Source organism: Prinia subflava, chromosome Z (genome assembly GCF_021018805.1).
Source record: "Prinia subflava isolate CZ2003 ecotype Zambia chromosome Z, Cam_Psub_1.2, whole genome shotgun sequence".
Lineage (NCBI taxonomy): Eukaryota > Metazoa > Chordata > Aves > Passeriformes > Cisticolidae > Prinia > Prinia subflava.
In genome coordinates this window covers 97,193,595-97,221,053 of record NC_086283.1, presented here as the reverse complement: position 1 = coordinate 97,221,053, position 27,459 = coordinate 97,193,595, and the positions used below count along the sequence as shown (strand labels likewise).

Sequence of the window (27,459 nt, the reverse complement as noted above, 5' to 3'; positions counted from 1 at the left end):
GTGCAGGACCTTGTTAATTTAGGCTAGCTGTTGTCTGAGAAGTTCTGGCCTGAATAGCTCTTACCATAAAGAAAATTGCTGGTATAGAAGTGCTCTCTGTGACTAAGCCCAGACATCTTAAATGAATACAGTAAAAGGACCTTTGCTGCTCCGTGTCTGACCTTTCTATTCCTCCTTCAAATGATGCAGGTAAACTTTGGCAAGCACTGTAGTTATGCTCTTAAGCAATGCTAGACATAAGAACTGTTACAGACCAGATAAAACCATTTCTTCAGAGAATATTAAACCACTGGCAAAGAAAAGCCTGAATCATTGAGTCACACAACATTCTGGACTCCCAAGACTGCTCTGGATGATATGCACTTATATCACTAAATACAAAATGAGCACATGTGCATGCATATGGACATGTGTAAGAAAACAGAATTGCTGAATGCTTGTGAGAGAACAATGAGCCTCAATTATTTCATCTTTAGAACTCAACAGGTCCAGGACTCCTCTTAAGTCCTTCAGTAAAAATTTATTCTGGAACTTTGGCTTTAAGTGCCCAAAATACCAAGTGGTTTTAAACTCACCACTAGCAGCATCTGTTTTCCACATTTTACTGTTTGGTACGCACAAAATGAGACTGAGGTTTTACCTTCTGAGGGGCTTGGTGTGAATCTTTCAACATTTTCTTTATTGTACATGTAACTTTTCTAAAATGTGCCTTTAGTGAACACTGGATGTATGGCTGCTAGAAAATAGCATGTGAAGTGTTTTATGATGCAGCAGAGTTTACCTTTTTTTGGTTGAGTCTTGTCAAACCCAGGATTACAGCTTAAGGAAATCAACAATTTACTCATGTAAGGGTAAAAGTACAGAGCGTTGTGAAGAACAGCCTGTGTGTCTGAAGTGGTTGGGGGCATGAGCTTACAGTAACAAGTGCCTCCTGATGATCTCTTGTGCAGTACTGTCTCCCTCTGGCACAGATCAGTAGGTGCATTTCTAGCCCAGAGCATCACCAACCTTGCAAGGCAGCAACACAACACCTGGCTGTCCCCTTGCTTCTCCGAGGGCATCTTCTCTGGGGCAATCTCACAGGCCATAAAGCAGAATGAGCTCCTTCTGCAGGAGGAGCTGTGGAACAGCTGTGGAAACAGCTCCCCCAAAAGACGAGTGCTTTTGGTTTGTGAAGCTTGAGTCACCTTTCCCTCTATGTGAGGAAGAGGCATTGTCCAAAGGTACATTATTAATTCTGAGTTAAGGTGATATTCTGTAAAGTTGTTTGGTGGCAGTGCCTACTCCAGGCAACTTTCTCCATTTCAGAGGACCATTAGTCCATTTGCTGGTGAACTTTATTTTTCCCTTTCAGTTCAGCCATTTGTGTCAGCCACAGCCCATCCTTCACCATCCAATTATTTATAAATGTCTTTCTCACCCGTGTTGTCAGCTGTAAAAGAACAAAATGCATTAGAGACATGCTGTTCCTTTGTATTACCTCTGACTCTTTGAATAGCGAGGTACTCTGGAGAATAGTTTTTAAAAATCCCTCTATATCTCTATCCTGTATATCTCTGACTTGGCTATCCAATATCAAACTTTTTTTATCTTGGATATAGAAAGGGTAGAGTGTAGATTTATGCTGAGAAACACCTCAGCTAAATGGCGCTACTTCAGAAACTGTCTCAATATTAAACTCTTAATAATGTGAGTTAGTCACTTTGAAAACACATATCTCATTTTGATGTGGATTTACAATTCATTGACCTTTTGCCCTGGATTCAGACTGCATCTGAATAGACAACTTTTGTTCCAAAAGGATGGGAAAACTGGACCAACACAGTTGGTTTCATAGTATGGAAGAATAGAGCAGGAATTGCAAAGATCTGGGCCACCTGGACTCCAGCACACAGAATTCACAGACAATGCAGTCAAGTGTGAACAGGTATATAGATGTTACTAAACCACATTTGAGTAAAAATTCCAAAGGAACAATGGACAGTTGAGACACTGCAACAGTAGGGTCAGTAACATCCACTGATGAAATGGGCAGAATTGAGTTTTGAAGCAATATAGGCATTAAAAATCAAGCTATTCAACATCTGTTTGTGAGCCTAGGGGAAACTGCTCACAGCCAGTTTGCATACAGAGCTGCAGCCTGTCAGATTTAATTGCAATTCACTTGTGTATATTTGGAGGAGTGAGGTCTGATTCTTGTCTTGTTATATGCATGTTCCCATCAAATAGCGATATAGTTACAGGTGGTATACCAGTCAGTGCTGAAAAAAACCCAAAAAACAGTGGAATTGAATGTGGAATTGGACATAAGGTCTCTGGTGTTAGCTTGGGAGCTGCTTCCAGCAGTCAATTTTCCCTTGCTCTTAAGTTGGCTGTTTTTGTACAAGGACACTGAGAGAGGCTTTCCTCTTCCTGTGTCTCAGATTTTCAAGGCTGTATGAGGGCACTGTGGACCTGAATGTTGTCAGTGGTCATTGCTCTCCTGCAGTTATCGTGCCCATTATGAAATGCAATTTATTAAACCATTGTGCTAGCCAGAAACCAATAAACCTCTTTTACAAAAGGAGAGAGAAAATGAGGCTTTGGCTTTTTGTGTGTGTTCTTTTCCAAAGTTAATCAAGTTTCTTCTAAGACCCCAGAATAGTTGTTAATGTGATGACTCAGGTGTTTTCTGGAGAGGCACCCAAGCCCAAGTCTCTGTTTTGAAAGAGTCTAAAAAGGTTCTGCCATGTGAGTACTCTTCTTCCTGGACTGTTGGCTATTGTGGGTTTCTCTTTCTCTTAAGATTGCTTCCCTGAAATCCATACATTCCAAAGAGTCCTGCCTGGAGAATCCCTACTTCCTCCTTGTAACAAAGACTAATCTTTCTTGAACAGCTGTTTAATTATATTGTGAAAAAACACAAGATTTCAGAAAGGGTGGTTATAATACATGTCAGAATAAATCCATTCACATGTGTTACATGTTTAGGGCCGTGTTAGTGTTCCAAGCAGTATTGTGGCTCGTGGGAGAAGTCAGTAAGTGTTGTGTCAAACACCTTGCCATGGCCTTGTTTCAGGCTGCTTCATTTTATCTGAAATTGCAATGTGAAGGAGACTAAGACAGCAAGACAAAAAAGTTAAGGTTTCTTGCATTATCATGGTCATGGTGTACTGGTCTGCAGCTGCTGGACAGCGCTCCTTCCCCTTGGAGCTCTGGAGGACAGCCACAGGGTGCTGGTGGAAACCTGGGGAATCCTTGGCTGCCTTTGTTCTGAAGACATCAAAAAGGTCAGCTGGAGTGATGGTGATGATGGATGATGGTGTGGTGGATGGTTGGAGAAGAGGTGGTTAGAGTGCAGATCTGATATGGGCTAAGCAGGTGAGATACCATTGCAGAAAAGTGATCAATCTAACCTGAGCTGGAGCTGTTGTGGTCCTGTGTTATGGGCTGGAGGAGGTCAGGGCAGAGATGTGCCAAAGCAAATGGGGCTTAAGGGGCATGTGGGCAGAGAGGTGTTCTGGGGGAAAATAAAATTCTTCTCTTGGTGGCACAGGATGTTTTTGACACTTGGGAGTTTGAGGAGATGTGATGTCCAAATCTAGAGATTTCTGTCCAAATCTTAGAGCTGCACAACAGAAACGTATCTTACCGCTCAGTGCTGCTGCAACAGGAATTGCTTAAATGATGTTCTGTGTACAAAGCTGTTGTAATGTGTCCACTGCTGCCTGAAATCACTTGATAATCTGTGCTTGTCTCCATTTTATTAATGAACCCTTCACAACTGCAGAGGATTCCTTCTACGTCTTACAATTAAACATTTGAAAGCAAGAGAGAACTATCTAATATTTTTCTAGACTGAAGATCACTAACTACCTGTTTTCTCCAGAAAGCTTTGACAAAAGAGAGGCAAAGATATTCTCCACAAAACCAAAATTATAAGAGCAAAATAACACCAAAGCAAAATGAGTAAACACTAAGAATCAAAATTATTCCAGTATGTTGATACTACTGGTATAACTGGTTTTGGTATAACTTCTGTGATGACTTTGCTAAATGGCAGCATGCACATCCCAATTAGGAGAGAATTCACACAGTGTGTTAGCTCTGTGAGTCTGGTGCATGGGAATCATTTAACCTTAATGGTAGGTTTTTCTTTCAAATGTGTGTTTGTATAAATGTTGTCATTTTGTTTGCATTTTGGTACAACAGTTTCTTTGACACAGTCTGGGATTTTTTTCATTTCAGTGTGACAGAACTTTTACTGCTGAGGTCCTTCCGGTGAGGTTGGACTGAGCAACAGACCTGGATTTTTTTTTCTTACACCATTAGTGGGTTAAAAACTATGTGTTTGATAGATTTATTGAAGGCTCTCACTCAAGACAAGCGTTCTGCAAGTCTTGAAGACAATATCTTTTGAATGTCTAAAGTTAGATTCTGTGCATCCTAGAGATGTCAGACCATTTCTTTCAGGTTTATGAAAGTGAAGTCTAAAATTGTTGAGGACAGAAAAACTAGTGGGACTGATGAGTATTACACTCATCCAAAATGTGTGTCTGTTTGCAGATTAACAGAAACAGCTGATGCACGTACAGATCTCTCTTGGCCCTCTGGCATTTTAGTGGCTTAGAGACTATCCATACAGTTCAAAGAGTGCAGTAATGAACTGTCTTCAAAGAAGGGAATCTTCCTCATGGGTTCCACTGCATTTGTACAAGAGGCTATTTTTAGATGAAGGAATTTTTTTGCCCCTTTGGAGCTGTAAGACATCTGCGACCTCACCTCAGATTTGAAAAATCTGCTGTGCTGGAAGTAACTCCTTTAAGGCCATCCTTTCATGTTTGCTTTATTGTTATTTTTCATTTGGTTGCAAATATCTGCAGATCTGAAGATAGTTGAAAACTGAACAGGGCTCTGTATTTCTGTAGCTCACATGTGAAGTCAGAGAACACTGTTTTCCTGCATGGTTGATGAAGATGATTGCGTGTCAAAGGATGACCCTTAATCATCTGAATATTTTGTGTATCATTTCCTATCACTGAAGAAAGAAAAGCATTTTATTTTGAAATCAAATGAATGAGCTTAAGATACAATGTTTACTGTACAAAACAGTGTTCAATGATACAACATAAAAAACTTGGTATCATTTTGCACTTCCAGCCCCAGTGCAGAAATGTGAAATGCACACATATAGTCCAGTAGTACAAATTCATAAGTCACCACTCCATATGTTAGAATGCAAACCTTGCATCTGGGAAGACTCCACTGACATCAGTGAGATGAAGATCTGGCTTTTTTTAGACAGGCAGTGGGCAAGAGGCTACACAAATTTTCTGAAAATTATCCCACATTCTATTTTTAATTCAGTAGAAATAAATGACTGGGCTGTGATACATTCTCTTGTGGCTAAGAGGCTAACAGGGATCAAAACAGCTGGCATTATACCTCCTACACAGCCCTTAGCTATTTTAGCTGTAGTTGGGCTGGGCAGCTGCTCCTCCAAATGGCTTGTTCCTAACTCTCTCTGGTAACTGTTCAACATTTCTTGGTGGGTGAAGGAGGCTGTGGCAGGGCATCAGTGCAGCATATGAGATTTGCATCACTTGGAGATGTCAGCAGTGCTTCTTTTGGTTGAATTGCCACTCTCCCTGTCACAGGATTTTTATTTAGCACCTATTCTTTCAGCACAGGATCACTGAGGAAGTGATCATATAGCAAGAGGATTGTCTTCTTTGAACAATGGGAGATTCTTTTGTATGTTTGTACATATACTTGCTGTATTCTTATCTGCAGGTTGGGTGAGCCATCTGCTGGCATTTTTCCTCCAGTTTTGGTTGATTTTATGCTGAAAATACATTTTATTTTTTTTATTGTCCCTCTCCTTGCCCTTTTGAACTGTTGCAGAGGTATTGCCGATACTGAAAATGAGATCAAAGCAGGATACATTTAAATGTGTGAATTTCTTTTTTAGTCACAGTTCACAACCTGCTTCTACCAGCTGCTAAGTAACTTCAGTCGTTCTTCCTCACTCTGAAGGAGAGCTGTTCTTTGTCTGTTCCAGTATTGTCTAAACTGATTGGTATCTGGCAATGTAGGCATATCTTCTTTTTTATTATCAACATGCATGCCATGGACAGGAAAAAATCATGACATAAACGTGTGACAGAAAAAAAAGTACCTTCATGCTGCCTATCACAGGATCAAGCATAAAACAGGGAAGAACCTTCTGTGCATCTTCTGTAACCTCCTTTCAAACTTTTGCTGCTTGCCTGCTTAAAGATTCACGCAGCAACTTACTTGTATACTAATGGCAAGTTAGTGACAACTGGATTCCCTCTTTATTTCACTTTTCCAGAGAAAAATGCACTTTAATTTCACTTCAACCAGAGAAATATTTCAAGGACAAGATTCTGGAAAAAATGTTTCATGTAAACTAGAACTTGGTGTAGTAAATTTGAGTTCCTGGTTATACTTTGATAAAAATGTTCACCTGATTTACTGCTTCTTCAAAAGGCTTTATTTCTAACATGTTAAAATCTATTAGCTGGGAGGACCCAGCTGGAAAATTTCTCCCTGTCTGGTACCGCTAACTTCACTTAGTGCTGCAGTGCGGAGGTCCGAAGGCACGTTACCATAGAGATATCCACAGTAGTTTTAAACCAACTTTAGGTTACTGAGGCTGGAGTGCTAATGATTACTGCAAGATCAGCTGCAGAATGTGCCCTGCCAGGCTGGATGCAGACCTCAGCAGCTGGCTGAACTGACCTCAGCTAACTACAGCCCAGGGGTGCTCCTCTTAGAAGGTGGAAGCACAGGACTGAGATCTTACAGCTCTTGCTGAGACACAGCCACTCTTTTACCAGGGGACCTGAGCAGGTGCATGAGCACCTCAGTTGTGCCACTATTATACGGGAGAGGTAGGTGGCCTTGAACAACTAGATCAGATCTAAAAAGGCCCAGTGGCTGCCCAAATGGGATTGCAGTTCTTGCTGCTCTTCCTCCTTGTTTGGTAACTGACACGGGTTTTTTTGTTTTTGTGATGATGTATTTCACATCTTGGGTAGAGGTTGCACTGTTATATCAATATTCAGGGTGGAAAATAAAATGAGTGATTATTTACTCATCTCACCATCAGCCATAACATCTTCTGTGTAGTTACAAATTTGGGTTCACTGCATGTTTAGTGCTTGCAGATGTCTTCAGTGAGCACGTACGGAAATGGAAATTCATTCCCTCTTGAAGAAAAAGATGCAGTGGAGCACTAAAGTGGAGAATTTAGCAATCAATCTTTAAATAAATCTGGTTTCTTATTTGGTTGCTTCTGATCCCAAATCAGTCAAAAGGAGCCAAGCAAGGTGGATGAGAAGGCTGTTGCTGGTTCTGCTGTCATTATGTTTCTTATCTTGGAGGACCCAGTCATACGAGGCAGCACACGAGTGAAATGCTTTCCTGATGTTGCTGGCAGTGACAGAAGGGTAAAGTGTATGACAGTGCTGTACATATATAAATTCAGGAAGCCTGCTGTGCTGCTTCGTGCTGTACACATTCCAGTGAGAAGTAATAATCTCAGGCAGAAACACCTGCAAGTCTACCTGTCAGGGACAACGTAGACAATCATCAGACCAAGCCATCTCAAATAAGATGGGCACTCTTGCAGCCATTTCATTTTCTCAGAATCAGTCTTTAAAGTAGTAGTAAATCATGCTTATAAATCCTTTCAAATTACAGTGTATTTATCCTATTTGTACAGTCACAGCTTCTTCACTGGTCTTCCAAGGACAATGGAATGATTTGTGGTAGGCACCAGTGAGACTACTGTGTTCATAGTACAATCCAGTTACTTGAACTTGTATAAAGACTTGCAAACCTGTGGCTGAACCTGTGTAAATCATGCACCTTTTGGTAAGTGTCTCATGCAACAAAGAAAATTCGAAGTAACTGGCAGGTATGAGAAATGCAGGAATAGTTTTTGTTTGCTGAGAACATAGGTAAAGCTTCTTCATTTTCCTAATGTGGTAACATGAGCAATAACTACAAAATTATTGCCCTTATTATGTGCAGAGGTAAGGTGAACTCTTTTTTGGTCTGATGTATGAAAAGTTTGAAATTCCAGTGTCCTAAGCTCTGAGATGGCCCAATGCCTTTTATGCTGTGGCTTTTGCCTCCCCAAAGAACAGTGGCTACAGAGACAGTTTCTGCTTTGGGATGAGGATTCCTGCAGCACCACAGAGGTTGTCTCAGTGTGACCAAGTGAGAGCAAACTCCCTTGGCTGGAAGGGTAGTTTCCAACACACAGATGAAGATCCTACTCTCAAAAGAAAAAAAAAAAAAAAAAAAAGATAACTATGCTACTATGCTTAGACTTGCTTTTAGCTTGCCTTTGTAAACTTCCAAGTATACATTTCTTAGCTTGTTCATGGTTAAGTGTTTTCAGGCAATCATATTTTGAATGTGGTAGAAGTGACTGAATAATTTTAAAATACCTCTGCATACATCGTGATTGAAATTAAAATACAAGATTGGAGAATGACTTTCAATTTTTATCTTTAATAGCAAAGTGTATTTTTGGGGGGCTGTTTTAGTGAAGTGAAATATAAAAAGGCCATTTAATACAACAGCATTTCACTGAAACTTGTATGGGACCAACTGTATCTGCAAATATATGTGTGTCTCTGCTGGAAGCTGCAAGAGGAATTGAAACAAGAAACTTCTATAACATGAAATAGTAATCATAAGCCAGCACTTCAGACTTCTATGGGGAAATTGCATTTTCTCAGCATTTTGTTTGTATTCAGTAGACATTTTTTAAAAATTGATGCTGAATTTGGTCAGCAGTGCATGATTCTATAAACTCCCCATAGTTCTCATCACTACCAAAATTACTTCTCACCTTCTTTCTCATCTTTCTACCAACTTTGGTGGGGGCTCTTTTCCTGAGACCTCCACTTGTCTTCCAGAGTACACAAGGCTAATCCCCATCTTAGACCAGATCTCTCTGCATGGTAATTACACCATGCTGGCTGTAAAATTACCTTTAAGTCTATCAGAGCAGTTGTGTCTGACCTACTGCAGATTCATACCTACTGCAGTGGTGTGTCAAGGCCACTTGTTTTTTAGAGTACACAAGGCAAATTCCCATTTCAGAACAGATCTCTCTGCATGGAAAGTACACCATGCTGACTGTAAAATTGCCTTTAAGACTATCAGAGCTGTTGTCTCAGACCTACTGTGGATTCAGGGTATGTTGATTCACACCCGATTTGAAAATATGATTATATCTAGAGGACTTAAAAATGTCTTTGCTTTATTTTTAATGAAAGTTTTCTGAATAATCTGTATCTGTTACATGGCGGTCTCTATGAAAAACATAATGACTGCAAATTACAGAATGTGTCAGGCTGTGCTGTGCTTCTCAGCTATATATGAAAAAGGAGATAGTGTTCCATGGTGCACATAGCATGAGTTCCCAGCAGCAGTACAAAAATAAGTAAAAGAGCATTTTTTGGAGGATTAATAAGTAATAAAATGACTCCTGTGTATTTTGGAAATGTCTAAGGCCTTCAGTAGGAAATGGATGTGGAAGATGTCACACGTGGTGCAAATTATCCTGTGTTGACCATGCTCAGAGATGCAATGTTAGTTTGGTGGCCTGATATGACTCTCTGCAGCTGTTAAGTCTTTGCAATCCTGATCTTCATTGAAGCCTGACTTAGGAAAATATTTCAGGGCACAAGTAGAACCATCCAGCTTGACTGGAAAAACCAGAGCACCCGTTTGACTTAACATTTTCGCAGGGTCATTGCACCCAGAAGAAGTCTAAAACAGCCTTGGGGTGCTCATGACCCGTGTCTGGCAGCAAAATTTGGAGCAGTTGGTTAGCTCCATGCCATTGAGGTCTAAAAGGGAAAAGTGGGATTTCTCCAAGAACCGCGCATGTGAAAATCCATTGTTTTAGTAATTCCATATGGATCCGAAGACTTGAAGTCTAAATTCTATAAGGGGTAGCAATGATGTATTTGCAATGCCATACCTGAAAGGATATGGGGTGCTCCTGTGTTAGTGTTAGGATCCAGCAATTTGCATTACAACTTCATCCCAGGGTGGGACTAGTGAGCATGTCAGAGTGTTCTGTGTTCCCAGAAATGAACTTTTTATGTTCCTTGACTGTAACAGTTACAGATATTTCATTACAGAGGAGGAGGCCTCCCAGCCCAATGCCTCTTATTTGCTTTTGGGAAAGTATTTGATCTTTAACAGTAACTTGCTATGTGAAGTAAAATGTAATTTTTGAACTCTTGGGTCAGAGAGCTGGCCCTTGCAATTGTTGGAATCCACCTCCTCTATCTCCTTTGGTTTCATCAAAGCCTTGAAAAAGTTTATTTCTGGTCTTCTGTGATTTACTGATGGGGATCCTAAGCTGTCATCTCTGCTTCTTCTGATTTATTCATCTAAGAAGCTTCTAACAGAGGGCAACATAGCTCTTTTTATTGTTTGAATTTCACCTCATTTCTATGATTCGTGCAGTCAAGGTTCTCTGCTACCCTACCTATCTTGCAGCTGTTTTTCTTCCTCCAGTTTTTTTAATAGCTTTGCCTGTGGCATTCCAACAAACCCTTTTCGGCAGTCTTGAACAGGATAAATTTATTAAATTCTCTTTCTCTTGAAAACCACATTTATGAATTTATATATTTATACATTTTTAAATAAATATTAAACATGGGTTTATCTGCACTCATTTTAGAGTGATATGTTTTATAAACCTCATATGTTTTATAAAATGATATTGTATTGCATCTTTTGTTCAATATAGCTCAGTGTTTTTGTTCAATAGAACTCTGTCACAGAGTGATACAGAGTAGCACGAGTGGCCCAGATTACTTTACCTGCTCTCTTGGCAGGTCATTTCACCCAGTTTATGACAATCAAATATTTCTTAACTTCTTTGAAAACTGAAACTGAATGGAACCCGGTAAGAAACTTACAGAAGTTACTGTTCCCTGTTGTTGTGTGACATGCACTTGTAGTAATACAATATTAACAGGAAATACAACATATTTGCCTGCAGAGTGCCTGCAAAGACAGCTGTAAAATAAAGAGATATATGAGAGAGTTATATCACAGAAAAGTCAGCAGTAGATTTTTCTGTTGTAGTCTCATGGACTGTAGTGTAACAGTGTGAATAATTTATGCATAAGCAGCTATTCCTTGGAGTTGTACATGATACAGGGTCTAATCCACTGAAGTGAAGACATCTTGTCTTATAAGTTCTGTGTTGGTGAAAATGTTTGTCTGTGAACTGAAACTAAAATATTTGATGTCTTTTGAACACTAGAGTTCTTAAAAGAGTGGTTGGAAAGTGTCAGGCTTTTAATGTCCATGTGATCTCTTGGAGAGGAGATCTCCTCCACAATTCATGATATGCATATGTATAGTCCCTGTCACTTAATAAGGGCTTAATTCGGTGAGGTCCTGAACATTTGGGCTATGCTGCCTTTAACTGTACAAGAAGCCCTTTTTATCTCCAGAAATATTGCTCATAAAATACAATTATACAATTGCTGAGCTGAGTTCAGCCTCTGCAATGTAAGATGCATTGAAACTAGGCAGCTGCAACTCTTCTTTGGGGAGAGAAAGTTTGGCAGTTAACATTGCACACAGCAGGCAGAACTTAGACTTTTAATTCTTAAGGGTAGAAGTTCATGCTGTGCATGTTCAGAAGCCATGGGAGAGAATTGATTGCTGTGATATTTGCAAGAGGGTTGTGCTTCACTATGTGTGCAGAGTATAACAGTGCAATTTTTTTTTACCTTCTCAATAATATGTTGGTAGTAAGTTGTATAATTACATCCTCATGATGGACAATCTTTGTGCTGGACAAAAATGCCTATATTGTGTTCAAAGAGATGTCAGTACCTAAAAACTGGAGTAGCAGTAAGAGGTCTCTGTAGAACATTTGCATGAGTCTTGTAAGGCTGGGTCTGAACCCATGGCACTTAATTTAATGGCACTTCTCCTTGGTAAGACTGGAACAAAATGTCCAAAGAAAGACTTTTCCCAGAAAGCTTTTAATTTCACACACACACAGAGTTTAAATAGTGATGAGCAATACCGAAATTATTATTGCTTATTGTGTAAGTAATAATTTGCACTGGTTCAGCAGGCCAGGGGAAGGTCTATTGTATGCTTTCTTTCCATGCTTTTGCAGAGCTTATTTGGATTGCAACTGTATGCAAAAGTTAAATCCTAAAATCAGATGCTGATCCTATCTGCATTTCTATGAACAGATAATGGCAAGTCAAATTTTCATGACTCCATTCAAGTTTGTAGGACTGGGTAACTAAGCTTAATCAGAGTATTTCTTCCTTCTGCCAGCTATGAATTCTTCAGGTACATCTAACACTTGTTTCTCTGCTCCTCTGGGTCAGAGCTTCCCCTTTCTCTGCCACTTCATGTATGTCACTTATACCTACTTGTATAAATACTCCTTTGACTCTTCCTTACTCTTCACCTCTGTCTGGGTAGGGCTCATAGGATCAGTCAGCCTAATATTAAAGTGAGAGGTGATCTTTGAGAACTGTGAAATAAGTGAGACAACCTTTGTAAACACTTTAGTCTTGAACGATAAAGCACAGAGGGTGGAAATGCTGGGTTTGGGTAACGTTTATGTGGCTTATTTTGATGACTCACAAGTGGGCAAGGCACTGTGCATATCACAGAGTGTGATATCCGGATATCAGTCCTGGAGAATTTGAGACATTACTGCTGCTCTCTGGATTAGCTGCAGTGGCTTTGTCAAAGCTAAAATAGAAACTTGAACTGAATTAAGTGTGATCATGAATTATTCAGTCAGCATGAGAGCCTTGGAGCTGTTTATTTTGATGAGAATTTGGCTTTGATTTTCGTTGTCTGCACAATTTTCAGTGTGAGACATGGCACAGACTTTCATGTTGATAATTTGTAGTTACACAATAACAGACAGTACTGAGCTGGAGGCTTTGTTACAGGAGACAGCATCACTCATGATACCTGAGATGGTAGGGTCTGCTCTGGGAGTAATTTTATTTGTGAGTTTCTAACTAAAGGATCAATGCCAAAATAGTTAATTTTGACATATATGTGAATGCTATTTTTGAATTTTAAAGTCAATGTTTGACTGTAATGGGAAAAATGTCCATAGTGTCTGTTATCCTATGGACTTGGGAATACTTTGTTTTACTGGTGTTTGTACTGTGAATTTGCAATTTGCAGTGTTGTTGGGTTTTGTATTTTTGTGGGGGCTTGGGGATTTTCTTTCAATAGAGTTCCTAGGCATAATTCTAAGACATATCCTGGGGATGCTGAAGTTCTAATCAAAAGCCAAACTAGCTTTCAGCTGCCTGCTCCCTAACTCAACAGTCAAGACAGAAGTGCTGCAAAAAAAAAATGGTGTCTGACCCTGTGAAGGAGCAGGGAGGAGAGAACATTATGTTTTCAAAGGACACATATCTGTCCTTTATGCACAATACCCTGTTCTTTACTGGAGTTTATTTTGGTATTTTTGTAAAATGTAGATCAAAGTTCAATGCTGAGGTTTTTTTCTAACTGCAAGACAATTCAGAAAACTTCAATAAATGACTCACTCATCAGAACATGCTTGTTCTGGGTTTTGTTGGGGGGGGGGGGTTGGCTTTTTTTTTTTTTTTTTTTTTTTTGTTCTTTGTTCCAGCAAGAGGAATATATTGTTTTATGGAGGTTTTAGGCTGAGATAGTATGTAGGTGTCTTTCAGGAGCTGGCAAAACAAGATAGGAACAGACCTCTTTGAACCAGGAAAAAATTCCTTCCAGCAATGTCCACCCAAGAGAAGAAGTAAGGGGAGGTAGCACAAAGCCAACACTCCAATGGTGACATCCATCACATCCATCATGCGTCTCTGTAAAAGCAGCCTGGTAACCACTGCGGCCTAGGGCTGATGGTGAAAACCAGCAATGTCTACAGTGAATGATGTTGGAGAAATGGTAGAACAAAAGTCACATATGTTGGTTTTTCATGACTTGGTTTTTGGTAGCAGGGGGACCACGGCTGTGGCTTCTGTGAGAAGCTGCCCGAAGCTTCCACCACTGCAGCAGAGTTAATCCCTGATGGATCTGAGGAGGGACGTGCTGCTGGCCAGGCTGGGACAGTGAGAGATGTTGGTAATGCCTCTGTGAGATTTAAGAAGAAATCACAGCAAAAGTGGTGACTCGGTTTTAATTCCAGCCAGAGAAGAGAAGGAGGTGAGAACAGTGAGGGAAACAAGGTGGAGACACCAAGGTCAGTGGAGAAGGGCAGGAGCTGCTCCAGGCCCCAGAGCTGAGATTCCTCTGCAGGCCCTGGTGAGACCACAGTGAAGCAGCTGAGACCCTGCAGCCCCTGGGGATCCACGGGGGATGCAGAGATGCACCCACAGCCCCTGGGGATCCACGGGGGATGCAGAGATCCACCCACAGCCCTGGGGATCCACAGGGGATGCAGAGATCCACCCACAGCCCTGGGGATCCACGGGGGATGCAGAGATCCACCCACAGCCCCTGGGGATCCACGGGGGATGCAGAGATGCACCCACAGCCCCTGGGGATCCACGAGGGATGCAGAGATCCCCCCACAGCCCCTGGGGATCCACGGGGGATGCAGAGATGCACCCACAGCCCCTGGGGATCCACGGGGGATGCAGAGATCCACCCACAGCCCTGGGGATCCACAGGGGATGCAGAGATCCACCCACAGCCCTGGGGATCCACGGGGGATGCAGAGATCCACCCACAGCCCCTGGGGATCCACGGGGGATGCAGAGATGCACCCACAGCCCCTGGGGATCCACGAGGGATGCAGAGATCCCCCCACAGCCCCTGGGGATCCACGGGGTATGCAGAGATCCACCCACAGCCCCTGGGGATCCACGGGGGATGCAGAGATCCACCCACAGTCCCTGGGGATCCACGGGGGATGCAGAGATCCACCCACAGCCCCTGGGGATCCACGGGGGATGCAGAGATCCCCCCACAGCCCCTGGGGATCCACGGGGGATGCAGAGATCCCCCCACAGCCCTGGGGATCCACAGGGGATGCAGAGATCCACCCACAGCCCTGGGGATCCACGGGGGATGCAGAGATCCCACAGCCCTGGGGAGGTGCCCGTGCTGGGGCGGGTGGGTGCCTGCAGGAGGGGGCTCTGACCCTGTGCACACTCCATGGACAGAGGGCCCTGCTCCAGGCTGGAGCAGCCTGTCCTTGAGGGCTGCAGCCCGGGCACAGTGACCCACGCTGCAGCAGTCTGGGAGGGCTGTGTGCCCCTGGAGGGACTCAGGCCGCAGCAGTCTGGGAGGGCTGCTGCTGGTGAGACTGGGACCTGCTGGGGAAGTTCCAGAGAACTCCCGAGGGAGGGACCCCGTGGCCTCCCAGGGGAAGGACTCCTCTCCCTGAGCAGCGAAGAAAACCTCGGGTCAGGAACTGACCAGAACCCCCACTCCTGTCTCCCTGTGCTGCTGGTGGGAAGGAGAGAGGGGTCTGGGGAAAAGGTGTATTGAGGGCTTATTTTTACTTCTCATTATCCTCCTCTGATTTTGTTAGCAATAAACTCAATATCTTTAATTTTAGACTATTTTACTCTTGGAGTGTTTTCTCCCAGTCCTTATCTCAGCTCATGAACCCTTCATGAAATATTCTCCCCCCTCTCCAGCTGTGGCACGGAGGGTGCGAGGTTTTCACGGGTGCCTGCATTTGGCCAGTGTCAAACCATGACACCACAGCACATACCTTGAGTCAATTTTTTTTTTCCCCTTTTAACCTTTGTAGTAGAGTTCATAACTACGTACATGTGCACTTGCACACCAATGTTTCAGGTGCTGCTTCTGACTGCTCTCACACTCTTGAGGGGCATAATCTTAGTGATTTTGTTTACTTTCGGTAAAACACTGTATAGTTTATGCTAAACAGTGGAAACCAAGAAAACTACATTTTTCAAGTTATCTACTACAGGGAGAGTAGTCTTAAATTAATTGGGGTAAGTAACTCAGGTGTATGTAGGTAACTTCCAGGTGCTTTTTAATCAGTGTTTGGAAGACAAAGTAAATTTTATATTAAAAAAAAATTGAGTGTAGAATAGCAGTATACTTCACGAGTTATGAATATACACCTATGCCAAGAAGAGATGGAAGACTATCATGATTATTTAGCTAATTTCCTCCTGCAATATTGTGTTCTAGCTGTTTCTGTTCATATTTCTATGACCACATTACCTGAAATTTCGAGTATTGAAACTCATTTCTTGGGGGTTTTGTATCAATTTTAATAGCCATGCCCAAGAATTGGCCTCCTGTATAGACCATAAACCTGTCTGCCTGTTACCTTCTCTTGGGCAAGTGTAAGGAGCCTTAGGCAACAGAGAGAAAAGAGGGCACATGGAGAAGGATCACTCCCCAGGCCTCTTTTGACTTATAACTGAAGGGCCTGTCAGCTGAGGTTATGTTCCTACTGATGTGTTCTGCAGCAGCACAGGGGCCTACCTTTGCTAAGTTCTGTTCAACTGCACTTTTAACAATGCCCCTTAGTGGCCTGCTCTATCAGATTTCTTGTATTGGGAATACTCTTGGTGAGTCATTTTTCATTCTGCTCTACACTGCTCCTGCTTTCATAGATACCTGTTCAGTTCCTTAGGAAGAGAGCTTCCTAGAAGAAGCAGCCTGGTCTTTTTAGTTATCCAAAAATACCTTGAAATTTCATGATTATTCTTGTTACTTTACTTTTTATTTTTTGTTAATCTATCTCAAGGAGAGCAAAAGCTTATGTACAACATTGAAAGTGTTGGTTCACCATAAATTTACATGGTAGGATAAAGTTGTTTTGTTTGGATCTTTGTTCCTAGCCTCACATTGGTTGCTTTTTTGACTACTTCAACGTACAAAGATGAAAATACTGTTAATTTTTATGTCTTTCTGTATCTGTAGTCTTGGACTTTGCTCTCTCCCAGACACCAGTGCATGTAATTTTGAAACAGCTCAGTCTCAGCTGGTGTGTTTTTCCCCAAGGTAAAGGGATTTGATCGGATTCCCCAGTAATGTGTGTGACTCATACTTCTGCGAAGTTGAGAATGGACAGTAATGACAGGTGGATTTACAGAAAGAACTCTCTCCATGCCAAGATCCATAAGTCTGGACATAATCTGTTCACTTTGACAGATGTGTGGAAAAGTTCATTTTCCTTTCACCTCTTCACACTGCGAGGGCATTAACATAACTTACCTGCCATGCATATTTAGTGAAGTGAAATTTGTGTGCTAACAAATAATAAATATACTAAATAATATAAATAACTATTATAATAAATTATATTTTCAGAAAAAATATACTTTCAGAATAAATATACTTTCAGAGAAACTTCTGTTGATAAAGTCAAAAGTGTTCAAAGTAAACTTGATGCATTCTGTAGTTGGTTTTCTTTCCATAAATCTAAGAACACAGCAGTTTGGAAATTAAAGCACTTGTCCAATAAATGAGCTTTAATTCCTCTCTTGTCAGTAGAGGCTGGAATGTGATTGCTGTGCAGCAGCCAGGCTGGCAAGGGATAGGCAAAGCTGTGGCTGAAGTGATCAGGTATTGCAATAGCACCACTTGGAGGGACTACATGGACTTCAGGGCTCCCTTCAAGCCAAAAGTTTTGTGATTCTTTATGCATTGGTGTTTCCATGACCATCTCAAGCCATTAACCAAACCCTTCTTCTTATTCATGTTCTCAATATCTGGGGGAAGAGGAGGAAGTTTGGCAGTGCTGTGAGTTTTGAGACACCCTACATGGTCGGTGGAGACAGGGATGATCTTCATTTTCATGCCCTGCTGCTTTGTGAGCAGGAAAGCATAAGCTAAGATGAGCTATAAATGTCAGGGTTAGGGGTGTAAGGGACAGTGTCACTCTGTGCTTGCCCTCGTTTTGCATTTTCCAGTTTTCCCTCTGCTTTGGCCACTTCCAAAGACAGGATGGTGGACCGAGATTGGTTGATTTGACCGAGTTTTTGATTGTTCCTCACAGGTTTTTTAAAAAATTTGAATGTGTTTAGAAATGTCCCTACAGATTTTTTGGGTTTTATTAAGGAGCATCCTACTCAAATGTGTTCAACCAGCTGTGTCTAGAGCACCAAATCTGTTCTATGTTAACATCAAGAGCCAGAATTTTGGTAGTGATCTTAATAGTAGATCATGATTCTTGAATCCACAGAACAAAAATTTGAGTGGTGAGAAACTGTGTATACAAACTGCAGGACTGCTTCCAGATACTGTTGAAAGCCCTAATCTGTAAATTGTAAGAATAAATGGGATGTGGACTACCCTCTATGGATTGAGGGTGTCTGAGTCTTTTGTAGCCTTGAAAGGTCTCAAAGTATCTGCTGCTGTGAGCAGAATTGAGGACTGCTCAACAGTGGTAGTTTGTATACCAAATGTAGCACTGTAATGGCTGAACTGGTGTCTTTCCTGCTTGTTTGTTCTGTTGTTCTATTATGATAATGTATTCACAAGGAAGCTGCTTCCAAACTGTGAACAGAATGTAAAAAATAATATTCTTTCTTCAGTTATCATTTTATGTCAGATACATGTTTATTATGTTAGACCTCATAGGATTATTTTACAAGTGTCAGCTTGCTTGTTCAAGAAGTTATCTAAAATCTCTATCAACTTGATACTGATAGTTCTTTCTCAATTGTTGTTTTCCTTAGGATGATCTGCTACTTGTGACCTGTTGGTACTAACTGCCTTTTGTTTCCCCCTCTCTTCCCCATATCTTTCAGAGGTTTACCTGTATCCCCCTGGTTTGCTTTTCTTCCCTTACCACTGATTTTAAATTGAAACAGCAAGATTATATGATCACTACTGACTCTAGTTGCTTAGAAATTGATGACTTATGTTCCAGGCAGGAAAAAAAGGAATGAGAAATAGAGAAGAAACAGATCTGTGGTTTTGACTAATTTTCTAATTTCTTATTTGAAGCACAAGTCGGGATACCATATAGAGAGAAATGAGAATGAAGGAAGAAAGACATCTGAGCATCTGTTCTTGAAGCTAATTCTGAGACAGAACTTTTCAGCTTTGCACAAAAGGAATTGTAGAAAAGGACTCTGAGAACAAAACAAAACACCCCAATCAACTTAGGCATTCAATATGTTACCAACTGCATAATTCACAGAAATTCTATTTTAGGTATTTGATCCTTACTTTGAAGTTTTTATGAGGAGTTCTGCTTGTCTCCAGAAGTGGGGAGGGACCACGTTAGACCTGTTGTTTGCAAACAGAGCAGGGCTGGTGGCAAGAGGCCATCTAGGGCACAGTGATCATGGGATTATAGGGTTCTCAATACTTGGTGAAATCACATCATTAAGACTTTTACATTAGACTTCTGGAGGGCAGACCTTTGCCTATTTAAGAGATCTATTTTGAGAGTTCCTTGGGAAGCAGCCCTTAAAAACAAAGGGGTCCAGGAAGGATGGGCATGCTTCAAAACAGAGATCTCGAGGGCACAGGAACAGACTGTCCCTGTGTGCCAAAAGATGGGTTGACAAGGCAAACGTCCAGCCTGGATTGGCCACAAGGTTTCGAAGGAATTTAGGAATAGAGAGAGGGTGTATCATCTTTGAAGGAGGGTCAGGGCTCTCAGGAAGTGTTTTAGGGGGTTGCTGGGCGTGAAGGAAAAAAAATTAGGGGGGGCAAAGCTCAGTTTGAACTTAATTTGGCACCTTTTGTAAAGGATAATAAAAAATGTTATTACAAATATATTAACGGCAAAAGGAAGAGTAAGACCAGCCTTTGTTCTCTATTGGATGCAGGAGGGAACTAAGCAACTGCAGATGAGGAGAAGGCAGAAGTGCTTAACACCACTTTGGCCTCAGTCTTTAGAGGGAAGATGGTTTGTCCTCAGCACACCTGTCCTCCTGGGCTGGTAGGAGGTGTCAGGGAGCAGAATGGGCCCCTGATATCCAGGAGGAGGCAGTCAGAGAACTGCTGAACCCTTTGGATATCCATAAATCTCTGGGTTCAGATGGGATCCATCCTTGGTGATGAGAGCTGGCAGGTGAGCTTCAAAGCCACTCTCCATCATTTACCAACAGTCCTGGCTCACTGGTGAGGTTCCAGAGGACTGGAAGCTGGCCAGTGTAACACCATTCACAAAAAGGGTGGGAAAAAGGATCCTGGTAATTATAGATCAGTGAGCCTGACCCCAGTACCCAGAAAGGGAATGGAACAGATTGTACTGGGTGCCATCACACAGCACTTACAGGATGGACAGGGGTATCAGCCCCAGCCAGCACGGGTTTGGGAGGGGCAGGTCCTGTTTGACCAGCCTGGTCTCCTTTTATGACCAGGTGACCCTGGTGGATGCAGGAAAGGCTGTGGATGTTGTGTACCTGCACTTCAGCAGGGCCTTTGGCCCTGTGTCCCTCAGCACACTCCTGAAAAGCTGCAGCCCAGGGCTGGGACAGGATCACTCTGTGCTGGGTCAGGAACTGGCTGCATGGCCGGGCACAGAGTGGTGGGGAAGGTTCTGCACCCAGCTGGTGGCACCAGGGGTGTTCCTCAGGGGTCTGTGCTGGGGCCAGCTCTGCTCAATCTTTTTATTAGTGACATGGATGAGGGCATTGAGTCTTCCATCAGTAAATTTGCAGATGACACTAAGCTGGGAGCGTGTGTTGATCTGCTGGAAGGTGGGAGAGCTCTGCAGAGAGACCTGGAACAGTTGGATGGATGGGAAGAGTCCAATGGGATGAAGTTTAATAAGTCCTGCATTTTGGCCAAAATAACCCCCTGCAATGCTCTAGGCTGGGGATGGTGTGGCTGGACAGTGCCCAGGCACAAAGGGACCTGGGGGTGCTGTGACAGCAGCTGGACATGAGCCAGCAGAGTGCCCTGGGGGCCAGGAAGGCCAAGGGCTCCTGGCTTGGATCAGGAATGGTGTGGGCAGCAGGAGCAGGGAGGTCATTCTTTCCTTGTACCATGATGGTGAGGCCACACCTTGAGTGCTGTGTCCAGCTGTGTCCCCTCAGTTTAGGAAGGACATTGAGTGCTGTGTCCAGCTGTGTCCCCTCAGTTTAGGAAGGACATTGAGTGCTGTGTCCAGCTGTGTCCCCTCAGTTTAGGAAGGACATTGAGTGCTGTGTCCAGCTGTGTCCCCTCAGTTTAGGAAGGACACTGAGACATTTGAGCGCGTCCAGGGGAGGCACCGAGGCTGGAGAGGGGCTTGGTGCACAAATCCTGTGAGGGGCAGCTGAGGGAGCTGGGGGTGTTTATCCTGGAGAAGAAGAGACCCAGGGGTGACCTCATCACTCTCTACAACTCCCTGGAAGGGGCTGTATCAGGTGGGGTTGGTCTCTTTCTCCAGGCACCAACCGACAGAACGAGAGGACACAGCCTTAACCAGGGCAAAGGGAAATAGAAGTTGCATATTAGCAAAAAGTTTTTTACAGAAAGGGTGATAAAGTATTGGAATGGTCTGCCCAGGGAGCTGGTGAAGTCACCATCCCTGGGTGGGCTTAAAGAAAGACTGGATGTGGCACTGTTGCCATGGTTTAGCTGAGGTGTTAGAGGTGGGTTTTCCACTCAATGATCTTGAAGGTCTCTTCCAACCTGGTGATTCTGTGATTCTGTCATAATCATCTTATCTCTACCAAGACACGAAGTCTTGGCACACAGCTCATGGTGAAGAACATGTGGAGTGTGCAGCCAGAGGTATCTCTATGGCAGGTTCCCTGAGGAACCCAGTCAGGCTGGTATTGAGCACAGAAGAAGTGCAGGGACTGCTCTGGGCTGGTGGATATGATAAGTTATTTATTCTGTGCCTAGCCATGCTTGGTCTCAAACGCCTCACTGCCAAATGAGTGCTATCCCACAAGATAAAGGCAAGGTTGTGGGGAAGAAGGAGGTGGGAAAGAAAGTTAGGGCTTAATGTTTTTTATCAGACAGAGGTCACAGAAAAGGAGCTCAAAGGTCATGGGTGAGAGTACACAACCCAGACTGGATTTCATTACCCAGGGGTGAAAGTAGTCATGGAAGGAAGGGCTCTTCTTCCTCTTGATTTAGTTCTGCTCCCTTGTAAACTTCTAATTGTCTTGTGTGCAGTGACATAGCTTTAACTGGGGGTGTTGATATGGCTTCAGCTCAATTCTGTTTGCTTCTGAGAGGCAAAAGAACCAGATGCAGGTTGGTGAACACTATCCTTGAGATACACCCAGAGCCTGCCAAATCTACAGGTCTTGTGGATTTGGGGCCCCCTGTGTTGCCTGTGGATGCAGTATTTTCGTGCTCATGCCTCAGTATGTTTTGTCACACGTTTGTTAACAGGCCACCACTTCCTAATGCATGTGCACATTTTTTACCTTTGCATGTCACGGGTCAGCTTTCTGTCAGGAGTGCCAGCAGAGACTGCAGTGGCTTTAAATAAATAAAACTTTATTTCTTCTAAGTAGTATGCGTGTTTGATCATTGTTTTCGGAAAATAAAATAGCATGACCTTGCATTGACTCCTCGGAACTGAGCTATCGACTGTGTAATGCTCCTCTGGACTCCGAGTGGCATTGGGCCGGCAGGAGGGGGCAGCTGGTGGAGCAGAGGGAGCTGCAGCCCTCTAGTGGGGGCGAGGAAAACGAAGGACTCGAGCAACCCAGGAAGCAGATGTAAAAGTCAATTGGAAACCCACAGCAGGGAGAATTCGACAGGAAAAAAAAAAATAAGAACAGTGAGTACAACACCCAACAATTTGACAAGGTGGCAGAGGGCAGTCCTGCCTGAGAGAGAGTTGCTGAAGTTGCTGGGACAGTAGCTGTACTGGTGGGTGGAGAGGATAAAGAGGCAGTCAGTCAAATAAATGAGTGAGGTAGGGAAAGATGGTGTCTGGAATAGCTGGGGAGGTCAGACCAAAAGCCATCTTGCTCAGGACCAGGTCTCCAGCAGTATTAGTATGTACTGTAGGAGTGAATCATCCTACTTAGCCTCCCAGGCCTTGTCAAATTATAATTTAGGGGCTTTTTGACTCAGAGGTGAAAAGAGCTCTTCAGTTTCCTCCCATAAATCTGCCCCTTCTTTATAAACACAAATTGCTAAACAGGCCAAGGGATGCACCCTTGTAACAGTTGAACCTGACAAAGAATGAATGAGGGGGAGACTCCAGAGAAAGAGAGGTGGAGTGTTAAACTATACAAAAGTGCACGTGGATCGGATTTGAATGGAACAGAAGCGATAAAAAAACTGAAAGAGGAGAAAGATTGTGATATAGTTCTACTAAGGAAGGCAAGTCAAAGGAAAAGGGGAGAAGAACAGAGGAGTGTAGCTTTGCTGAGCAGTGGAAGGGGAGCTGGACACCTTGTCTGGAGTGCTGCAGCAGGCAGAAGTGCAGGACACCAGCTCCAGGCCAAGGGTGTTGGACAACAGCTCTTGGCCCTGTGCCTCATGAGGGAATTCAGGCAAGACTAAAGGCAGTTAGTCCACGGTTGTGGACTGCAGTTTGGCCAGGAAAAAAAAAAGAAAAAAGAAAGAAAGAAAAGAAAAGGAAAGAAAAGAAAAGAAAAGGAAAGAAAAGAAAAGGAAAGAAAAGAAAAGGAAAGAAAAGAAAAGGAAAGAAAAGAAAAGAAAAGGAAAGAAAAGAAAAGGAAAGAAAAGAAAAGGAAAGAAAAGAAAAGGAAAGAAAAGAAAAGGAAAGAAAAGAAAAGAAAAGAAAAGAAAAGAAAAGAAAAGAAAAGAAAAGAAAAGAAAAGAAAAGAAAAGAAAAGAAAAGAAAAGAAAAGAAAAGAAAAGAAAAGAAAAGAAAAGAAAAGAAAAGAAAAGAAAAGAAAAGAAAAGAAAAGAAAAGAAAAGAAAAGAAAAGAGAGAAGAGAAGAGAAGAGAAGAGAAGAGAAGAGAAGAGAAGAGAAGAGAAGAGAGAAGAGAAGAGAAGAGAAGAGAAGAGAAGAGAAGAGAAGAGAAGAGAAGAGAAGAGAAGAGAAGAGAAGAGAAGAGAAGAGAAGAGAAGAGAAGAGAAGAGAAAAGAAAAGAAAAGAAAAGAAGAGAAAAGAAAAGAAAAGAAAAGAAAAGAAAAGAAAAGAAAAGAAAAGAAAAGAAAAGAAAAGAAAAGAAAAGAAAAGAAAAGAAAAGAAAAGAAAAGAAAAGAAAAGAAAAGAAAAGAAAAGAAAAGAAAAGAAAATAGTGGTACAATGAAACAGGGAAATTGTAATAGCCAAAGAACAGGCTGAAGTGTCAGTCTTCACCAGCAGAGTGGATAGAGGAAACTGAGCTGGAGGGAAGTGCAAAAGAGCCCTGGCAAAGATGCAGAGATGTGGCCAGGGGAACACAAGGCTGAGGTGAAAGCTGGGGCAAAAGGAGATTCCTGTTACCTGCTTGCAAAACCAAAGGGGCAGGGGTCTGAAAACACTACAAAGCCGAACGAAGGGATGCACTAGGGAAGGGGAAAGGGAAAGGGAAGAGGGCAGGGAGCCCTCAGGGCAAAAGGGTATCCAAAGGGACCTTTAGCATCTGTGTGTTCTCAACTGGCACATCCACCCTGAGCCTTTTCAGGAGGCTGAATTCACCAACACCTTTGTTTCACTGCTTGGTTGTCTCTATCTGCTATTGTTGCTCTGAAGCAGCACAGAATTATGCGAGAAGATTTTGCTGTACTAATTAGTCAACGCTAATTACAGTGGCGTGTTGGTAATTATTGATGATTCATAAACTGCAAGGGCTGTAAGTCTGCAGGCATAATGGGATAAAGACTTTTGTAGTGGTGATTTAGAAAGGTGAAAATTCAATGAAGTAGTAAGTGCATTTTGCTTAATGGCACTGCTATGATAGTAAGGTAATTGGTGATCACTGATTTGCACAAAAGCATAAGAGCAAAGAAAGTGCTATTGACTTTGTCTAATTATTTGTTCCTTAGCTGATTCCTGTGGAGATTGCTTAGGAGATTACAATGATACTGAAATGATATTGGGCAGTTAAAAAATGTTAAAATAAACGTTTTTTCACTGTTTTAAGCTTTTATTATTTCTAGGTGGTTATTTCTTTGCTGTCAACACAGTGTCTGCTCCTCTGCTCACTGAAATTGGGTATTTTCTCACCGGCCTCTTTGGAATCAGGCTTGTCTCTGCATGTTTTACCAGAAAAGTCTATTATGGCTACTACACTAATTGATTTAGGTTGCAGATCTATTAGCAGTCCTTCCTGGCAGTCAGTCAAATAATGAGAGCTTTATTTAAATTGGAAATCATCAGCAATGTGATATTCACTTAAGTGAGGAAATGGACAGAGGTATGGTAGTGGTATCACTAATAGGCAATGTCCACATGGTGATATTCTTCTGGGAGTTCAGGAGATGTGGAATTAGTTCCCTCAGGCGAGGGAGAGATCTGTAGGACATTTGTGAAGGCCAGGCACACGTCATTATTTTTGCTGCCTCCTTTAGCTGAGTTTTGACAGAGAAAAGTGAGTCAGTCACTTATATCCACAGCAGTTTGGGCATATAAATCCAAGGGTCTGATTCAGGTTGTAAAACAACACTCAGAACTTTATTACCAGAAAGGAGGATGTCAGACATAGTTTTTTCTGTATCTAATGAGAAGGTTTATTTATCTTTCCCGTACTCAGGCTCATTGCCAGTCTTAATTTGACAGTTCCATCAGTTTCTGTGCATTGTATAAGTAATGAAGTTGAGCATTTTAGGAACTTAAAGACTGCACATAGCAATCTTTCAGGTATAACAGCATCTGTTTTGCCTCCCTCTGTGGTTCTGACCCCATCATGTCTGCACTGAGCAGGACAGGGACACTTTCAGCTACATCAGGGGTCTCAAATTTTCTAATTTTCACCTAGCCTTCCTGCTGTTAGCAAAGGCAGGAGCACCCTGAATCTGGAAGGAAGGGAGGAAGAAAGACCCTGAATTTTTTGTCCTTCTGTTTAGTGTTTTCTATTCATGAGGCTGACACAGAAACAGCTGGGAGAAAAACTCTGAGTCAGAGTCTGAGTGAGTAGATTTTGTTGCTGTTGTTTTAAAATAAACAGGATAAGAAAAGTGGCTAATCTATAAAGTAATCTCTGTAAAGGACTTGATAGACTTGACTGCATTGATCTATGTCTTGGACACAGTTATTCCATTTTTGACAATACAGAGTGACTAATGCTGGATGTCTTCTGGAGTGGTAGAAAGTGGAAGGCATTAATTTACAATGTGAGTTCCCTGATATTTTCCTGGCATTATTAAATCGATAATAAAATAAATATCTGTGTCCAAATACACATGGATGTGTCTGTATTCTTCTTTTGTTGGAGAATCTCATGCTCTCAATCTGTGACAGTTTGAGCTATGTATTGTCAAAAAATATGCTTTTCCTTTGAGACTGACTGAAGTCTGTTGTGTAGTCTTACAGATTTATCTAATGAGATTACTTTGATTTCTTTTACTCAAAGTGTATGATTATTAAAGATTTATTTAAGAGTTTCCTACTGAGTACCATTCGAGTGTGAATGCGCTGTTTTTGTCTTTTGGCTGGGGGGAGGAGGACTTGTGAGCTTTCAGAGAACTGTTTCTTTCACTTACCCTTAACTCATGTTTGATGATGGATGCAAACTTCCATTTCTGTTCAGATACACTCACTGGCACTAAACTTCATCCTGCTACAGCAGGAGCTCAAGTGGGAAGCGAAGCTTTTCTTGAGAAAAGGAGAGGTTAACTACACTTATATTGGGGGCAGTTTTTGCTTTGGAAAACAGTGGCAGGCTTTGTAGTTTAATCTTTTGGAGTAGTGCCCGTTACCACCCTCTGACGTACGTTGTTGGGTCGAGAAGAATCGATGTGCAGTGGTGCATGAAAGTCCAACGTGTCAATTGTAGCTATACATAATGCCACTGTCTCACACACAGTTAATGCTTAACACAGCATTGTGTTCTCTAAAGAAAAGGGTAGAATATCGGGAACTTTATCTCTTTTAGATGTTTATACACATTCCTTTGAAAAATACATTTTTTTAAGGATTAAGTGTTGCCTGTAAGAAAGGCTAGAACTAATGAGCACCGCAGAGGAAAAATGCCACAAAAATAAGGCTCCAGCATTCCCATGTGCCAGGGAACAGCCTTGGGAATCTGCCTACAATTAGGGCTTTAGTCAGATTACATGTCTTGCAGGGTGACTGCTTTAACCCACCTACACCTGGGGCACCTGGGGTAACTGGTAACCAGGAGGGCAAAGAATCTGCCTTTTTGGAGATGGGTAACTTGCAACTAATTCTCCTTATGCGTGAACATTTTAAGGGTTTAAAGACTCTTCTCATTAAGTACATGCACCTGTGTGAGGACATATGTATTGTTCTGTTGCTTAACAACCTCCTGTAGCTAATGATCTGAAGTGAAACAAATCAGTAGTGCACAGGAGAAGTGTACTGAAATGTGTCAAGACACAGAAAGTATTAACATAGTCCAGTTCCTAAGAAGTATAACAAACAAAGCAGCCACAGCCCACATGTA

The 27,459-nt window shown here is 42.2% G+C and overlaps 1 protein-coding gene across 5 annotated transcripts in view; it reads left to right on the top strand.

Annotated features, from left to right (window-relative positions):
• The window catches only part of PDE8B (phosphodiesterase 8B), an 81,670-nt gene that overhangs the window by 11,702 nt on the left and 42,509 nt on the right, over positions 1-27,459 (top strand). The window lies entirely within an intron of this gene.